At 34.8% G+C, this 18,062-nt stretch overlaps 1 protein-coding gene across 2 annotated transcripts in view; it reads left to right on the forward strand.

Moving 5' to 3' along the window:
• LOC121379266 (5-phosphohydroxy-L-lysine phospho-lyase-like) overlaps positions 1 to 18,062 on the forward strand; it is a 39,005-nt gene that overhangs the window by 1,065 nt on the left and 19,878 nt on the right. Inside the window, exon 2 of one of the 2 annotated variants that reach the window (XM_041507800.1) lies at positions 7,091 to 7,188. The exons of the other annotated variant lie outside the window; for it this stretch is intronic. The gene's annotated coding sequence lies outside the window, so the exon portion shown is untranslated. The remainder of the gene's footprint in view (positions 1 to 7,090; positions 7,189 to 18,062) is intronic. 2 annotated transcript variants of the gene reach the window in all.

Below are 18,062 nucleotides of genomic sequence, written 5' to 3' on the forward strand. Positions count from 1 at the left end.
TTTTCTATATTTACACATATTTTGGGCTGCTTGAACCTTTTACTATTAAAAATTGCACTGTATTTAATATATTGAGGCAGCATTATTCAAATATGGTTCAGTATATCTGCCTATACTATACTCAACAAAATTAATTAAGGTCCAATAGATATTTTAGCATTTTTCTTTAAATATGGGGGAAAATACAACTTCTTCCGTTGAAAGTTGTCAGCATTGTGGCATGTTCTTAAACTTAATGACTTAAATAACAATTTTGAGGGAACACAATGACAAAAAACATTCTGAACAAATGTGTAACAAATACTTGCCTAATGCTCATTTCAATATTTTTCATAAGTATGTGAAATACCCAGTGTTTTTTGCGTGTATAACCAGTAAAAGTTTACTGAAACAATGTATAGAAGCCATATATATGACCAAAACATGCTAAAATAATATGACAGTAACAAAGAATTATATTATAATATAAGAAAGTTTACTAGCCCTTAATTAATTTTGTTGAGTATACATGTATGTGCATCAATATTATGAATATGTCCCTCTTTACTAAACACCAGTGTTAAAAATTTAAAGCATCAGTTTTGTGTACCTACCATAATTTCTTTTGCATTACATGTACAAGTCATCTATCTCACAGAAGTTCATCTTATACTAGTCTGTGTTTGTAATATTTTTAGATTTGCCTTTATATTTACATTGTGCTTAACTTATGCTCAAGTGTATATAATTAGTTTCTACATCAAATATTGTCTAGGAAAGTTTTGACTTCCTTTCATATTCCTTTGCATTTTCATGCAATTAAAATATGTCTGTCATGTTCACAATTTCTGGTATTCTCCTTCTCCAGACTCTACTCTGGTTCCTCCATCAGTATGTCCATCAGCTCTCATGGTATCATATCACTATTTCATCTCTAGTGTGCCTTCTAAAATTTCTCAGCCATATGACAATTTGGTTGGGGAATAGCCTGGTATGCCTGGCATGACTGATACCAAATGACAACTTGGCAATTTGTTCTCTTTATGTGCATTCTCAGAGCATTCTCAGTGAATGCATACATGTAGAGTGGAGAAGGCTGATTTATACTCTACTGTAGTTCAATATTATCATCCTTGGTTTGGCAACAAACATTTCCAGATATTTCTCAAGTCATGATCTTTTTGTATGTTATTCGCACCTGCACTCCCATAGAGAAGGTATATGAAATGATCTGCTTCTTAAATATATAAACATCAATTTTTGCTGAACTTCCATGAGCTAACAACATTTCAAGGAAGTCTTGGTAGTTGGTGTCTTGCTTGAGAATATTCAAAACCTCCAGTTTTCCATTCTGCATAAAAGCACTGTTGGTATCATAGCCAGTAATGGCAAGCACAGCTGGAATTGCTAGTTGGTGTCTTCCCTGCATCCTTAATGATGCTGTGCACATCTATAAGATGCCTCTTGTTGCCAAATTGAGTGTATACAAATGTCCGTATCTGGGATGGTGAACTGGCAGCAATGTACAGACATTGAAGTATAATCTTTGTTTCTGCATCTTCTTGTGCACTTTACAACACCCTCAGACATGGTTTGCATTTGAAACATGTACTTTGTCTCACAAATAGAACCGTCTTCCCAAGAAGCTGAGGGCAGAGTTTTCTTTTTTTCATTTAAATGGTCTCCCAGTCTCTTAAGACCTTTGTAGGGATTCCTTAGATCAAGTGTGGCTTGGAAGAACCCCTTTCACATGAGAAATTTAGTGCCAAACCACGAATGCTGTTATTATGCTACTGTGGATTAGTTGCAAACCTTCCATCCAGTAGATATTCCCTGAAAATATGCTGTACCAATAGAGCAGATTGGAAGAGAGCAAATTGCCATGGTCTCATATGGTATTAGTCATATCACAAAGTCCAGGGTATTCCTCAACCACATAGAAATGGCTGAGAAATGTCCAAAGAAATACTGAAGCTGAATTGGATGGTTTGTGATCTGATAACAAGAGCTGTTGACATACTGAGGGAGGAACAAGAGCAAAGGCCCAGAGGACAAAATAAGAAATTACAGATATTGTGAACATAATAGACATTATATTTGAGTCAGATGATAAGACTGAAATAGGAAAGAAAGTCAAGTACTAGATATGCCTGATGACTATATCTGATGTCAATTATATAAACCTAAGCATAAATTAAGCACAATTTAAATACAAATATGTTTTTAAAAATAGTACAAGCTTCTGTGAGATAGATGAATTGTAAATGTTTTAACACACATGCCGAGGAAAGGTACTTATAATTGGTTGGTACTAAGAACAGAGGGACATCTTCATAAATTTGTGAACATAGTATATAAACTCCATATACTTAACCATATTTGAATAATGAAGCCTCAATATGTTATAGAAAAAAGCCAGGTCAATTTGTTTTTTTTAATAATAAAAGCTTCAGGCAATCCTAAGTATGTGTATACATAGAAATTAATACATTTCTGGCATTGCTTACTAGTAACTTATTTTGAGAAGTATATAATTATTCATACCTCATATTATATTGTTTTGTAATTGTTATTAACATCTACTTAATAGAATAAAAGGAAGGATGTAGAAATAGAAAATTGTTAACTTCACATATATATCATATTTGGGTCACATAAAATGATTGAGAATTGGGAATGAAAGTTAGATTTTTATAGTGCTAGATATTTGCCTGATGACAATATTCTATGTAGATATCAATTATATACACCAAAACATAAGTTAAGCATAATATAAATAGAACTGCAATTCTAAAATATTACAAAAAGCAACAAAAAACCTAGCTATTGTAAGATGAACTGTTGTGAGACAGATAAATTGTATATGTAATGCAGACTTGCCTAGAATGGTATGTAAATTCACTTTTTATGTTTGTAAGACTTGTGTGTAATATAAAAATATTCAAAATATCCATGTAAATGGTTTAGACAGCATGTACTGCACCATATTTAAGTAATGCTGCCTTCAGATATTAAATACAATACAATAATAAAAGGATCAGAATGTTTTAGGTACGGTATGTATATATACACATGTACATAGAGAATTACGTATATCGGGAACTGTGTAACTTTTGCTGGTGAGTATACCCCCGGTACTATATCCATACCACATATATTGCATTGCTTTGTGGTTTGTTGTTATGAACATGTAATTTAGCATGAATAGCATTCATAATTTGGTCTTAAACCTGTTCAAAATATGTCTGGATGTTAACTTGAACATTGCCATGCATTTTTTTCATATACTATGTTTGTAATACTCAGGACATTTCAAATTCATTGACTCACTATGCTTAGTCAGATGCCAAAAATGTATTATTTTTTGGTGGAATACATTCACCAGTAACCCAGCTTTAAAGTAAAAGCAGTGATATAGTCCAGAATTATTTTCAAATATTTTTGAAAATTATGTGGAACATTCACCTTGATCAGAAATTTGCCCTGTTAAAAATAAATAGGGTGCCTACACTCAAACATGCCCTACAGGCACACCCACCAACAGATTGCCTGCAGACAAGCTGATTTGAATATGTCTATGGATATATTTTAAAAATAAGTTGGAAATATAATTTATATTAAAAAAAAAAAAACTTTAAGTTGCTTCATTTTTTGGGGGGGGTATATAATTTATCATCTAAAATGCATGAAATTTAGTACTGGTATTTGAATTTCACCACAGCACCGATGGCAATTGCCAGTGTTGCCCTCCTTACTTGCCGTTAAGCCCTGGAAATATTACAGTGTCGACGTCAAGAAAAATGCTGCTGTGACTTACCTGGTTTTCCACCGTGCCCTTCGGAATTTTTAAAAACCCAGTATTTTATTATTAGCGATGACACAAAATGTAACATAAAAAATCACATCTTGTTGACACACGAAGTGACAGCTCTGTTATACTGGATGTAAAACAAAATGTGCTAAAATGCCCATAAAAAATAACGTTATTTACAGCTGTTTAAGTTAACAGCATTTATAAATATATTCTTTGTGACTTAAACATTAATGATTTTAAATGTCACTTTAACCAATATATCATTTCAAAATGGCAAGATGATTGGGACGATGCAGTCGCAAACAAGCTTCACTCTGTCAAGGCAGTCCTCCTTCAGGCAGGGGGGGGGGGGGGGGGGGGGTCAGGACATAGCCTGGTGGTAAAGCACTCGTTTGATGCGCTGTCAGTCTAGGATCGATCCCCGTCGGTAGGCCCATAGTTGGGCTATTTCTGTCTCCAACCAGTGCACCACAACTGGTACATCAAAGGCTGTGGTATGTGCTATCCTATGTATGGGATGGTGCATATAAAAGATCCCTTGCTGCTAATCAAAAAGAGTAGCCCATGAAGTGGCTACAGTGGGTTTCCTCTCTCTATATCTGTGTGGTCCTTAACCATATGTCCGATGGCATATAACCGTAAATAAATTGTGTTGAGTGCGTCATTTCATTCATTCCTTCAGGCGGTGCAGGAAGGATGTAGTAGTACCGTGCCATGCCCACATACCTGTACTAGTATTTGACGCATTCATTTATTATTAAAGAACGATCCTCTTCCTCGGTGTGTTAGTAACATTATTTGTAATATGGTAATAGTAAATACACAGTATTAGCCTCAGATTTCATACTTTTATCAACTCGTGCTGATAAATTATGATATATTGTATAAAAGTATAGATACTATAAATTTGCTGAACCAGGGCCGTAGGAACAATATCTGGAGTGTGGGGGCCATAGGAATGATATTTGGAGTGTGGGGGCCAGTGTCTAGTCCAGGCACAAGCCAGATGTTTTTCTTTATTTATACATATTGTTACGTATTGGGTTCGGATCCCAGTCGAGGCATGGGATTTTTAATTCAGATACCGACTCCAAACCCTGAGTGAGTGTTCCGCAAGGCTCAATGGGTAGGTGTAAACCACTTGCACCGACCAGTTCAACAAAGGCCATGGTTTGTGCTATCCTGCCTGTGGGAAGCGCAAATAAAAGATCCCTTGCTGCCTGACATAAAAGAGTAGCCTATGTGGCGACAGCGGGTTTCCTCTTAAAAACAATGTCAGAATGACCATATGTTTGACAACCAGTAGCCGATGATAAGATAAAAATCAATGTGCTCTAGTGGCGTTGTTAAATAACACAAACGTTACTTTACTTTTACGTACTTTTGTTATCACTTCATTTCTAATTTTTTCTTTAAAACTATAGTTGCATTGTACTTTTGGTGGTTTTAAAAATATTATTTTATAATTAATTATAATATATTTATCATGTTTGGTCCGACATGTTTTGATTTGGGCCGACAGGTATTTTAGTCAATTTTGACCCCTAATGACAGTTTGCTGCATGAAAATTAATATTTAAAACGTTCCATTCAAAGGCATATCTAGTAGTTAGTCACAAACACAACAACATATCTGTAGGGTGTACAATGTATGTAGGCATGTAATGCTATCCATTGATGATGATCATCCATGAGTTCATTCAACCATCAGGTTATGTTTATTTTGCTTTAGAAACAATATAGAGGAATAGCCATTCTAGTCAGTGTGTCAGTCTGTAGTGTCAAAAACTCTCAGTGACAGTATTAAATTAATTTATCAGTCTAGTTTTAGTGGGTAACGAAGAACGAGAAGAAGAAGAAGAACCTACTCCTACAGTGCACAATTCAATACAAGACTTTATCGTTCTGTGATTTACGGTATTGAAACTGAGGATTATTCACTGAAGTTATGTTGAGTTATCCAGCAACCTGTCTATAGATGTTTGTGTGCATTAATTATCTCCAAAGATGATAAAATAATAGTATCCGATATTATGTGACATTTTTCACCCATGTGACATTTTTCAGTGCTCAGATTTTCTCAGGTCATCATTTAAATCCTTTGTGAATACTATTTGATATCATAGAACTTACAAGTACATGTATAATACACAGTACCGGTAGTTAATTAAAATACTATTATTTCAAGTGGGTGCTATTCTTCACTGTACTGTACAGGTTGGTATAAAGTTTAAACACAGCTGTCTATATCACATATCAACTTTTATTAAAACGTATCCGTATCCAACAAATTACATAGGCTAGAGTCCATATAAGGCCACACGGTGAAATCATTTTTGTCTGAGAAACTTGATAGAAAGTAAGTTGCCTTCATACCTCTCTTTTGAAGGAAAACTTTGCCTTGGTGCCCCTCCAACTTGCCTTGGTGCCCTAATTTTTGTTATTAAACTGAAGGCAAATTAACACTTGCCATGCTCCAAAGAATTTGAAATTAGACCCTGATAATTAGGAGTTGTTAAAAGTACACTGGTACTCTATACACATGTACAATGATTACACTATGTACTTTGTAAAGACAATGATTGCCATACATTGTACTTTGTATTCATATAAATTCAGTGATGTGTATACTCTACATATGTGCAGTGATTATAGGCTAATGTATAATGATTATGAACATTTGGGTAGGCTTATACTCTGTATTTACAATGATTATAATGTACACTGTGTGTATATATATATATATATATATATATATAGTGATTAGAACTTAAATACATTATACATGTACATGTACCTACATGTACGTCCTTCTTTGAAAATGGTATTGTTTTTATCCTCCCACACACTGTTACAGTTGAATATACTATTGATTAGACACAGGGGCAGATTATGGGGGGTTTCTCAGTTGCACATAACCCCTTCCCAGTTGCACAGACGACCGACACCCCCCCCCCCCCCCCCCCCCCGGCTAAAAAAAGAAAAACACCACATAGATCTAAATTGATATGCAGGTAAGATTTATGATTTCAAATTATAAACATTTACATATTGTTTCAGAACCCCCCCCCCCCCCCCACACACACACACACACACACACCTAAAGCATAATCCACCCCCAAGACAGTACTCTTGTCACAATCCTCTTAAAGTGAAACAGATTTTTTTTTTTTTAAAGCGTTAATATTATCCTTGGGCCACACAAATCATTTCTCTTATTGTTTTGTTTTATAATTAGCAAAATATTAGGATTAAAATTTGGACATTAGAAATTATCATTGTTCTAATGATTTGTAGATTTTTGTGATGCATCTCAGATTAAAAAGATGATCTGGGCCGGTTTTGACTGCATTATACATTCCAAGCCCAAGTCGAGTGGTGTCCAGTAAATTAGTGTAAGTAAGAATGAACTTTCTTTGCTACATGGTTCAAGTTGTTGAGGCACCACTGCATGCATATTAATATATGTGTTCTTGTCACGATGCTCTATCATCATAAAAATAAATAAATAAAAAAACACTCTTTAATTAGCTTTGTTACGTCAGGATTTTATTTGGAAACTAACACCAGTCCTTTGAATGACATTTATTTTACGTCAACCTGAGCAGCACAATGTCCAAGCACGAGACTGGATGACCTTAATTAAACTGAAAAACAGCGACTGTTGTACATTCTGGTCTAGTGTCTATGTCGTACTTTAAGGACATGTATAATCATTATATACTCTTGTATGTATACATCTAATTTCCATACATAGAGGAGATTATATGAGTGTCCATGCATGACAAATGCATGGGGCTGAATTTACGAGGGCTGTTTTTCTTAAAAGCAGGTGTTTAAGCATTACAAACAGGGCTGGCCAAAAGTACCCGTCCAGTCGCCCCAGATGAGTACTTATTAGCTCGGACGAGTATAATTTACAATTCAGTTATCCGCAAGGCAACTGAAATTTTTAACAAACTTTTATTCCTTTTGTAATTCCATAGTCTGCAGCAAGCATTGTTGCCATTTCAAAGCTTGGTCAAGACCGCAAGGCCGTTCACAGACTATGATTGGTTGTGTAAGCAAGACAACTAACTGATCCTCAACACACACACACACACACACACACACACACACACACACACACACACACACACACACACCTCCCTCCCTCCCTCCCTCTCTCTCTCTCTCTCTCTCTCTCTCTCTCTCTCTCTCTCTCTCTCGCTCCCTCCCTCACTCCATCCATCCATCCATCCCCTATGTACTGTGTGTGTTAGGTTCCTGGATTTTATGGAAACCATAGTTTACAATACCATGTTGATACCATGTTGGTAAAATTACGAAACCGAACTTTCGTCTCCCATGATTATTATATTGTGACATCTGTGTGGGACTCACGTCAAGAGCGCCAAACGTGGTAATTTCTAAGGAAAACCAAAGGTATACTCCCCCTGAAAATTTGAAAATTAAATGTCCTGAAATGCAATGTTCTGCATTCTGCAACTACAAGTAAAATTCTTCCTGAAAAATAAAGGGGTATACTTTTTCTTAATATTTAAAAACAGTCATCTGTTATGACCCCCCACCCCCCAAAAACCCCCACCTCAAAACCCCCTGAAATTAATGTTATTCACTGTAAAATTATTAACTCAAAGTAGCATATTTTCAATGATCATTAATTTCTAAAGTAAAGTTTTAAAATAAATCATAAACTCATTTCCAATTTTCCTTCATTCTGATAGCATTTTTATTTTATTTTTTACATTCACAAGGGAAATAAATATATTTAGTAATACAGGGCTTACAAGTGTGTTCTATGATGTGAAATTGTTTGACACATAGTTTAAATTTTTATTTAAACTGCTTACGTTTTGGGATAACTTGATTTTTTTGTGGGTAAGTGAAATTTGAGAGTTAATTGCCCAGCAGGCATTTGAAAATTTTAGGATATGGTCAGCCCTGGTAAATGTTTGTGGTTACACACGTGCACATGTAGAACATAAACAGGCTTTGTAAGATAATTTAGGCACAAGTGTCATAAACATCATCTGTCATGGACAAGAATGTAATATTCTGTTTATAACCATAGAATTATTCTGCTAAATTATTAAATATAAAGTCCAGTAGTCAATGTTTACAAACTGCCAACCTTTGTTTGCTGGTGGAGTAATTTATATTCATGCATTGTAGACATCTTGAAAACCTGATCACAAGTCAACCTGACGTCATATTAATAGTAACTCTTTATAATTTAGTCTTTTTGATATACTTTATACTTAACAATAATTTCAGTCGGCCATTACCCAATATTCAAATGATATATGGATATGTGACGTAGTGATTTTCTTAATAAAAATGACCTAATTTTGGATAACCTCAGTGAAGACTGGAATGTTGTATCAGCCAATCAGAAAGAGGTGTACTTTTATTACAGCCAATCGTTAAACAACAAACCTAAAAGGACATATGATTATGTTATATAACACATGAGGAAAATGAAATGAAAAATATGAACCTCATCATGCTGTTCCTCATAGGTAATAAATATGCATATTATCTAACCATAGGGACGGAATGTAGCCCAGTGGTAAAGTGCTTGCTTGATGCATGGTCAGTCTAGGATCGATCCCTGTCGGTGGGCCCACTGGGATATTTCTCATTCCAGCCAGTGCACCACAACTGGTATATCAAAGGCCATGGTATATATCCTATCCTGTCTCTGGTATGGTACATGTAAAAGATCCCTTGCTGCTAATGGAAAAATGTAGCAGGTTTCCTCTTTTAAGACTATAATGTCAGAATTATCAATGGTGTCACATCACATACATGTAGTCGTCGATGAATAAATCAATGTGCTCTAGTGGTGTCGTTAGAGAAACTAAACTTTTTTATATATCTCACCACAATAATAGTGTTAATACTGTCACATAGAAGATGCCATAGCAAGCCAAGGTCAGGTATGGTTGTTTTGACAAAAAGTGTCAGATAACAGAACAGATCTTTATTTCGCTCAAGGCCTCCCAACTGGTAGCATTAGAGGATTATATAGCCTACATACATGTATAACAAATAAACATATGAGCCGTCACATGGGAAAACCTACAACTTGGCAAAAAAAAAGCTTGTCTTATTTTTTGGTAAATATAATAGGTAATAACTGTACAAAACTAAATCTCAGGTATTTGGGCTCTATCTTAATTATATCTTGTAAAAATACAGCATTAATGATGTCACGTTTTCAAAATCAAAGTAGACAGCATCAAAATGAAATTCCAATGTTATTACCTTATTCTAGGTTACTTCCCGCCCAATTTCAATGAAATCAATTGATTTGGAATGTTTTAAAATTTTCTGTTACATATTGCACCCCACCCCACTTTATCCACTATGGAGTAATTTCATATTCTGTTGGTGTCGTACTGTTGAACTATATCATTTCATTCTTCGGTTGGTATGCATGCATGGGCATGTTATAACCTGGTACTTGGGGCAGACAAAGGGCCGAATGCTTTTATATTTAGTATTGTTTGTTGTGACAAGTGTTCTCGCTGCTCCATTTAAGCGGGGCAACCGGCCCTCTATTGCATTTTGCCACCCCACTTTCGTGTTTTGCTGCCCCCTTTATTTTTCTCCATCCCTCTTTATTTTCCTGCATCCTACTATATTTTACAGAACCCAGCTCCACTACATGTATTTCATATTGGACACTTTTTTTCACACTGAAAAAAAAAAATCGATCAGTCGGCACACACTCAACATCAACAATAGTTACTGTAACATAATTTAACACTATTTTAACAGCCTCGGTCAATCAGTCTTTTGTGTTCACTAACTTTCGTCTGATATTTTGTTCTCAATTGCAGATGTACATGTAGTTGGTCGTAACTGGTGATTTTTAATTACTGTTATTTGTTTATTCGGCAATTCAAATATTAGAAATTTTTCATTTTGGGGGTATCACCGCTTATAAAAATAACAGAAGTGGCAGTGTTAATAATTAAAAGTATTTTTCTTGGATGCAGAATTATATATACACCAGCCGCCTTTACAAAAACGAAACCTGGCGATATCAGTACAATTGATTCCGCCCTCCTTTAATTTTTACCCAGTGAGAATATTATGTAGGCCTACATTTCCTTCTGCTCTTTTTCCATTTCGCTTTACTTCAAAATATGGTCATAAATTTGATTTTCAGATTATGTTTTAAAAGACAGTCCACTGCATCCTTTCTGTAACTTGTGCTTATTGAATCAGATTCAGTGTCATTCTGCTCACTGGTGTTAATATCATCAGATAAGTGTTTGATTCTATGTTCAGTATTATTGTTAACATCTACTGGACTGTATATTTATAATATTCATTCAATACAGTTAAAGTTAGAGAACATTGATTTATTAATCATCGGCTATTGGATGTCAAACATTTGGTAATATTGACCTATAGTCTTACAGAGGAAACCCACTACATTTTTCTGTTAATAGCAACGGATGTTTTATATACACCATCCCACAGACAGGATAGCACATACCATGGCCTTTGATTTGCCAGTCATTGTGCACTGGATGGGATGAAAAATAGCCCAATGGCTCCACCAACGGGGATCGATCCCAGACCTACCGCACATCAGGCGGGCACTTTACCACTGGACTATGTCCCGTTCGTCATCTAATACAGATACTGTTTCTTCCGTTTCCACTGTTCTTAGTCTTGGTCTTCTATTTTGAATTTCAAAATGTGCCTCAAAGAGTAGGCCTACTTCAGGCTCTTGTGAAACTAAAATATACATATGTAAGGAAAGAAAACCAACTCCTTCTATACAAATGATGTGAAGTGAGTGAAGTGAACAGATATTATAATATTTATCACACATACGCACGCACGCACATACACACACAGCAATAATAATAATAAATTGGGAGAAACAACCTTTCGAGAATTGATCGACTATACCTCTGCATGTTAATCTCTAGACCAGCTTATGCAATGACATCATGACATATAATAAAGGTATATAAATGAAACATTTCTGTTACCGTACCGCAATGTGTGTGCAGACAACAGTAAATTTGTTTGCAAACGATGGTAAAATAAATAACTAAAAATGTAGTATTGTTACAGATATATATTTTTTGTTGTTGTAGGAAATGATTTAGTTTTTAGTACTTAGATTATAAATAGAAGTAGAAGTAGAAATAGTGGTATTGATTGTAGTTCACAGAACAGGTAGGCCTAACCGAGTGGTAGACCCATGCAACCCGATACGATCCTAATTTGATTTTTGGTCTAACTTAAGAATATTGTATATGACTTTTGGAAAAGTTGCCGAACTTTATGTTATGTATAATCAGTGTGATACTTGCATACCATATCGATATATAGGACTTCTCCCTATGCTTGTAAATGTGTATCAAAGTACTAATGGTATCGCTAATGATCTCAACCAATGTTCTCAGGTACAAAATACAAAATAGTAACCAAACAATATTTACATACAGATATATGTTTACTTCAAACTAATCTTCATGTAAAGAAGAAGATGTCATCTTCTAAATTCTTCAAAACAAACAACGCAAATAGCATGTCAACGTTTACTTCCACGTTTACGTACATGTGACGTGAAACTTTGAGCCACATTTACTCGTCATGCTAAGTTGTAGGTTTTCGTGTGTGACGGCTCATATATTGCAGGAGTCATATCTCTATAGTAGGGCCTCCAAGAGTCCATAATATTGGACTCGAGTACTCAAGGGTCAAACTCGACACGGACCCGAGTACCCGACACTTACACTAGTGACTAAATGAAGAGACTAACGCATAAAGTAAAATAGTATTATGTATCTTAATTCCAGCACTGAACATGCATGGATGCCAAATCATGCCATTATATTGTAGAGCCCTATAATTAATGTAACCGACTGCACGCATATCGAAAAATGAAGTATAAAACTATAATTAAATGAAAATGTTCTTCCTTGCACGATGCTTGATTCTTAATTAGATATAGGTACGTTAATATTTAATATTCTCTTCCTTGCACGGGTACTCGGGTCCTGTGAATGGACAAGTCTTGCTAGACTCATGGAGTACTCATGGAGACCCTACTCTATAGTATATATATATATATATTTGAACATAAATAGATACAAATTTTAAAAAATCGGTAACAGAAAATCGAGCAAAATGAAATAGGTTTTCAGGAGGAAAAGTTGCTATTTATAATTTAAGAATACTAACATGTTTGCAGTTGAAGAGTTCTTTCATTTGAATCACATTAGGTCTCACAAAATAATATTTGTTTAGCAGTCTCTTTTGTGCTTCAGAGGCTTGTAATTTGAAGCAGTTGCAAATTTTATGGTGTTACATGTTCACCATGACAGTACTCCCACGGGTGGATGTAGTTCAGTGGTAGAGTGCTCGTTTGAGTTGCAATGGCAGGGCTCGAACTTAACGACAGCAATTGCCATCGGTTGGGGGCATCACTGATGGCACTTTTGTGCCACTGGATAAAAATTACTGTCGTCGGTATAGCTCTTAACCGATAGCAAAATGTATAAACGTGTATGAACATTATCTGCCAGTATTTAACACAGATGTTCGGGTCCTGGTTGGAGTTAATTGGTGTTTAGTTTGTACCACGCAACGGAACTATATTTAGTCATGCGCATACCCTGTGCATGATTCCATTTATAATAAATTCTTGTTTCAAAAATTGCCATTGGCATACTCAAAAGTGCCGTCGGTGGGCCCTTTCACTGACGGCAATTTATTTTTTAATTGCCGTGGGTGATAAATTCTTAAGTTCGAGCCCTGAATGGGTCGACACAGAATCGGTCAACCTCGGTGTACTTAGATTTTTTCCTTCACAATTAGTGCCACACTTCAGATTTGTCAAACACTGTGATATGTACTGTTTTATTTATGGGAAAAATCGCTTAAAAGGAGTAGCCTGTGTGGCAACAGTGGCCTAGCAGGTCCCATTGCTCTCCCTCGCCCAAAGTGTCAAAATAACCATCTATTGTTAGACTTCAAATAGTCATACATGTAGTTTATCAAATATGTTGTTGTCAATAGATAAACTGTCGATCACATAATTATAATAAAACTGTAATTACTGATGGACAAGTTTACTAAGATTGTGATGAGTGCATTTGTTTTCTAAGACCATCTTCTAACATTGAACACAATTCAGTAATGCTTGGCCTATATAATATAATGATCTAGTTAACTGTAGGGTTAGAATCATATATATTGCCCTTAATTCACCGTTTTAATAACACAATCTAATGTTATGTTCATGCTATATACAGCTGGTCTAGGATATATATTTAGAAATTAATTTGGTCGTAAATCTGGAAATTGACGCCCGTCCTAGGTCTGAGTAAAATATACGAGTGGTTGATGTCACACACCTAACTTTTAATATTGCTTTCCGACTACCGTAAGGTTGGTATATAGACCATTCCGACTGCTTCCAGGTATAAAGCCCCAGTTGTGCACATGCATACATAATGTAAGGTGTGTGTGTGTGTGTGTGTGTTGGACTATATTAAACCTGCTGACTCCACATTTCAAGCCAGACAGTTTTCAAACTAGCTAAAACCCAGGCAGCTGACTCCAAATAATCGCCTTCGCTTACATTTTTAAACATTCTGCCTTTGTTTTTTAATCCTTACAAATAATACAAGCATTAAAATACTGACCTTCCAACTCATTAATAAAATAGTGGGTCAGGTATTAGCACACATACACAAAATATTTAAGATAGCTTTCTAAACAATTTTATGGAAAAACCCCAAACTATTTGTAGTTAAAAATGTATTCATATTGAGACAGCAGCAGTGCTAGCTCTGGGTGTTTATTTTTGTTCGCCAAAACATTCGCCAATCTTCAATTTCTTTCTCCAATCTAAATATGTATTCGCCAATTACATTTTGGCATTTCAGTTATCGACGGCAGTGTGTAAACCCCCCCCCCCCCACACACACACACAGAGTTATATTGGTCTAATACGGATGGTTTATACTAAAATTCGAGCAGATCTAATTAATTTTTCTTTTCAGGTTGAAACATCTGCTAAACAATAATCCCCTAAAACAGTGTCATACAAGACGTAAACTGAATAATAAGTACATCTTAGCATGTACTATATTATCATAAAGAACAGGATTAAAAACAAAATATTTTAACTGAAATGCCAAAATTTAATTGGCAAATACATATTTAGATTGGCGAAAGAAATTGAAGATTGGTGAATGTTTTGGCGAACAAAAATAGCCACTCAGAACTAGCACTGTAAATAAAAATTACATTAATTGTTGGAAACCAAATCTACATGTAGCTATCTCATCACCTTAACTGAACCATGATGGAGTGAAATCCATCTCAACCCTCTCAGCAATTTTAGTTTTTGAATTATGGACCATTGCCATAATTCAATTATTTTTACAAAATATCATTAATAAATGGAGTATGATGGTTATGAAGATGGTTGAATAAAGTACATTTAGGGACAAATCAAATTATTTTTGTTCAGGTAATACTTTGCTAGACCATTAAATAGGTCAGTGGTCTGTGACAATATGCCTTTAATGACACCACTAGAGCACATTGATTTTGCTGTTGGATGTCAAACATTTGGTAATTCTGATACATAGTCGTAGTCATCACATGAAACTTGCTATATATTTGTTAATGCAGAAAGGGATCTTTTATATGCACTTTCTCACAGACAGGAAAGCACATACCACGACCTTTGACCAGTTGTGGTACACTGGCTGGAATGAGAAAAAAACTATCAGTTGAATGAATCCATTGAAGTGGTTCGATCCTGCGACACAAGTACCTCAAAGCATTTTTGAACAAAAATTGTCAATAATAAACACAAAGTATAAAACATAAAATGATATCAGATGTGATGCTCCCTAACAACGTCATTTTTTTTATATATTCATGCAAAAATAAACTAAATCATTTTGCTATGGCTAGTCCAGTCAGGTGCCTTTATAAACTGAAAGGATTGTAACAGAAATTTAATATAATAAAATAATTATAATACACGTACATTTGTATGTATACTTCACTTGTTCACACTAAAGAGATTGAATAAAACTTGTCTCATTCTGCTTTGTATGTTTTCTTCTGATAAAGGGCAGGATGTAGCCCAGTAGCAATGTGCTTGCTTGAAGTGCAGTCAGTCTGGGATCGATCCCCGTCAGTGGGCCCATTGGGCTATTTTTCATCACAGCCAGTGCACCACGACTTGTATATCAAAGGCCATGAAGCTGTTTTTAAAACAAAAGTGAATTTTTATCTACATGTATGTATGGCTTATGAAAAAATTTCATCTGTGACAGTTCATTTTTATTATCTCTTATTGTTTACTCACCCAGCATTACTATCTGTGCAAAAATTATAAAGGTGTAATGACTTTTAGATCCTGTATACAATTGTAAAGTAAATAGTCGGTAAATGTTTTAAAAAGTCACTTTTCCCCTTAGTTCCATTGTATTTAAAACTTCTGTTTAGTAGTAAAAATGTGTACTTGTGTGTCTGCAGGATATCATTTTAAGCAAGACAACTAATGTTCTCTTTGTTGCATTATAGAAAACTTTAAAATTAAATATGGTTAATGGATATAGAACATAATTAATTCAACCTAACACGGAAACAAGGAAATGTCAGTGATTCATACACCTAGTCACATTAATTTTTTTTTGACATTTCAGAAATAGAAGGATATCTTTATAATATGTGAAAATTTCAAGAAGTTTTAATGACTTTTAAATTTTGACTGAATAGTATCATTTCCCCTTCAGTGTATCGGGGATCATTTTAAATTGGAATTTGAGTCATTGTGGGTGTTTTGTATGTACGTGAGAATCAAGCCAGAGTGCACAAGTGTTATTGTGGACAGAGTTTTAAGTAAACAACTTGTGACAACTTGTCACATTCTGCTATCTCATGGTATCAAACACACATAGTTGACAGTCACTTGACTGACATATTTAAGCTTGTTGTTTTGAGAGTGCACACATTCTTCAGGTCACATGGTTTTTGTTCCATCTGTATGCAGTATTTTTATATAGTATACGTGTGTGTACAGTATCATTATTTTTATATTGTACATAATGTTCATAAATGTACATTATTTTCATATTATTGGCACATGTTCATATGTTATAGTACACATTATTTTTACATATTAAAACAGTATACTGGATATTATTAGTTCCCTACCAGTCCAACCAGAGTGGACTATATAGGTTTAATCTCCGTCCTTTAATCTGTCTGTCTGTCCCACATATAAAAAAGGTTTGTTTTGTTTAATGATACCACTAGAGCACATTGATTTGTCCCACATATATTTTTCAGGACTTTGTGTACAGTATAGCTTTATCATGTACAGTTGTAGATCAAGTTTAAGTTTTATGGTGATTTACCCATTTTTCACAGAGTTATGGCCCTTGAACTTAGGAGATATGCAATTTTTTTGGGCCTGGTAGGGGACATGTATTGCTTTAGCATTGCCCAGAATGCATGTTTTCATATTATTACAAAGTGCATTATTTTTATCTTTCAAAGTTTACTTTAGTTTCATAAGGCTGTATGTCTTAAAACTATGTACTTCAAAACAATAAAAGAATTGGTTCGCTTTTTTAAACTAGATATTAAGACATTTATGCCAATATAGTTTAATACAGACCTCTTCATGTATATATTAAATTTTATATTACCCAATAATCATTTAATTCACCTATTGTTCAAGAGGGTGGGACGTTATGCTCATTGGTACAGTGCTCACCAGATGCACGATCGATCTAGGATCGATTCCTGTTGGTGGGACCATTGGGCTATTTCTCATTCCAGCCAGTGCTCCACAACTGGTGTAACAAAGGCTGTGGTATTTACTATCCTGTCTGGGATGATGCATATAAAAAAAATCCCTTGCTGGTAATTGAAAAAGAGTAGCCCATGAAGTGGTGACAGCGGGTTTCTAACTGATAGCAACTTTTGTGTTAGTGTCACATGTATAAAATTTTAGAAATTTATCTTGAGTATTTTTTAAAATATGGCATTTTAAAAAGTGATGGTTTCTTTTAGCGTTTAGTATATACTGAGTCGAATTAAAAACTTCACAACTGCTTCATCTTGTCTAATTAGCAAATATACTACTCAAAAGAATTTAAGGGTCAAAAATTTATAACCAAATAAGTTTCAGAGTGTATTAGATTGATGATGTAAACTACACCAATTTTTTTATTTATTGTTCCATATTTACAAAAAC

The sequence above is a fragment of the Gigantopelta aegis genome, chromosome 8 (genome assembly GCF_016097555.1).
Source record: "Gigantopelta aegis isolate Gae_Host chromosome 8, Gae_host_genome, whole genome shotgun sequence".
NCBI classification, from domain to species: Eukaryota; Metazoa; Mollusca; class Gastropoda; order Neomphalida; family Peltospiridae; genus Gigantopelta; species Gigantopelta aegis.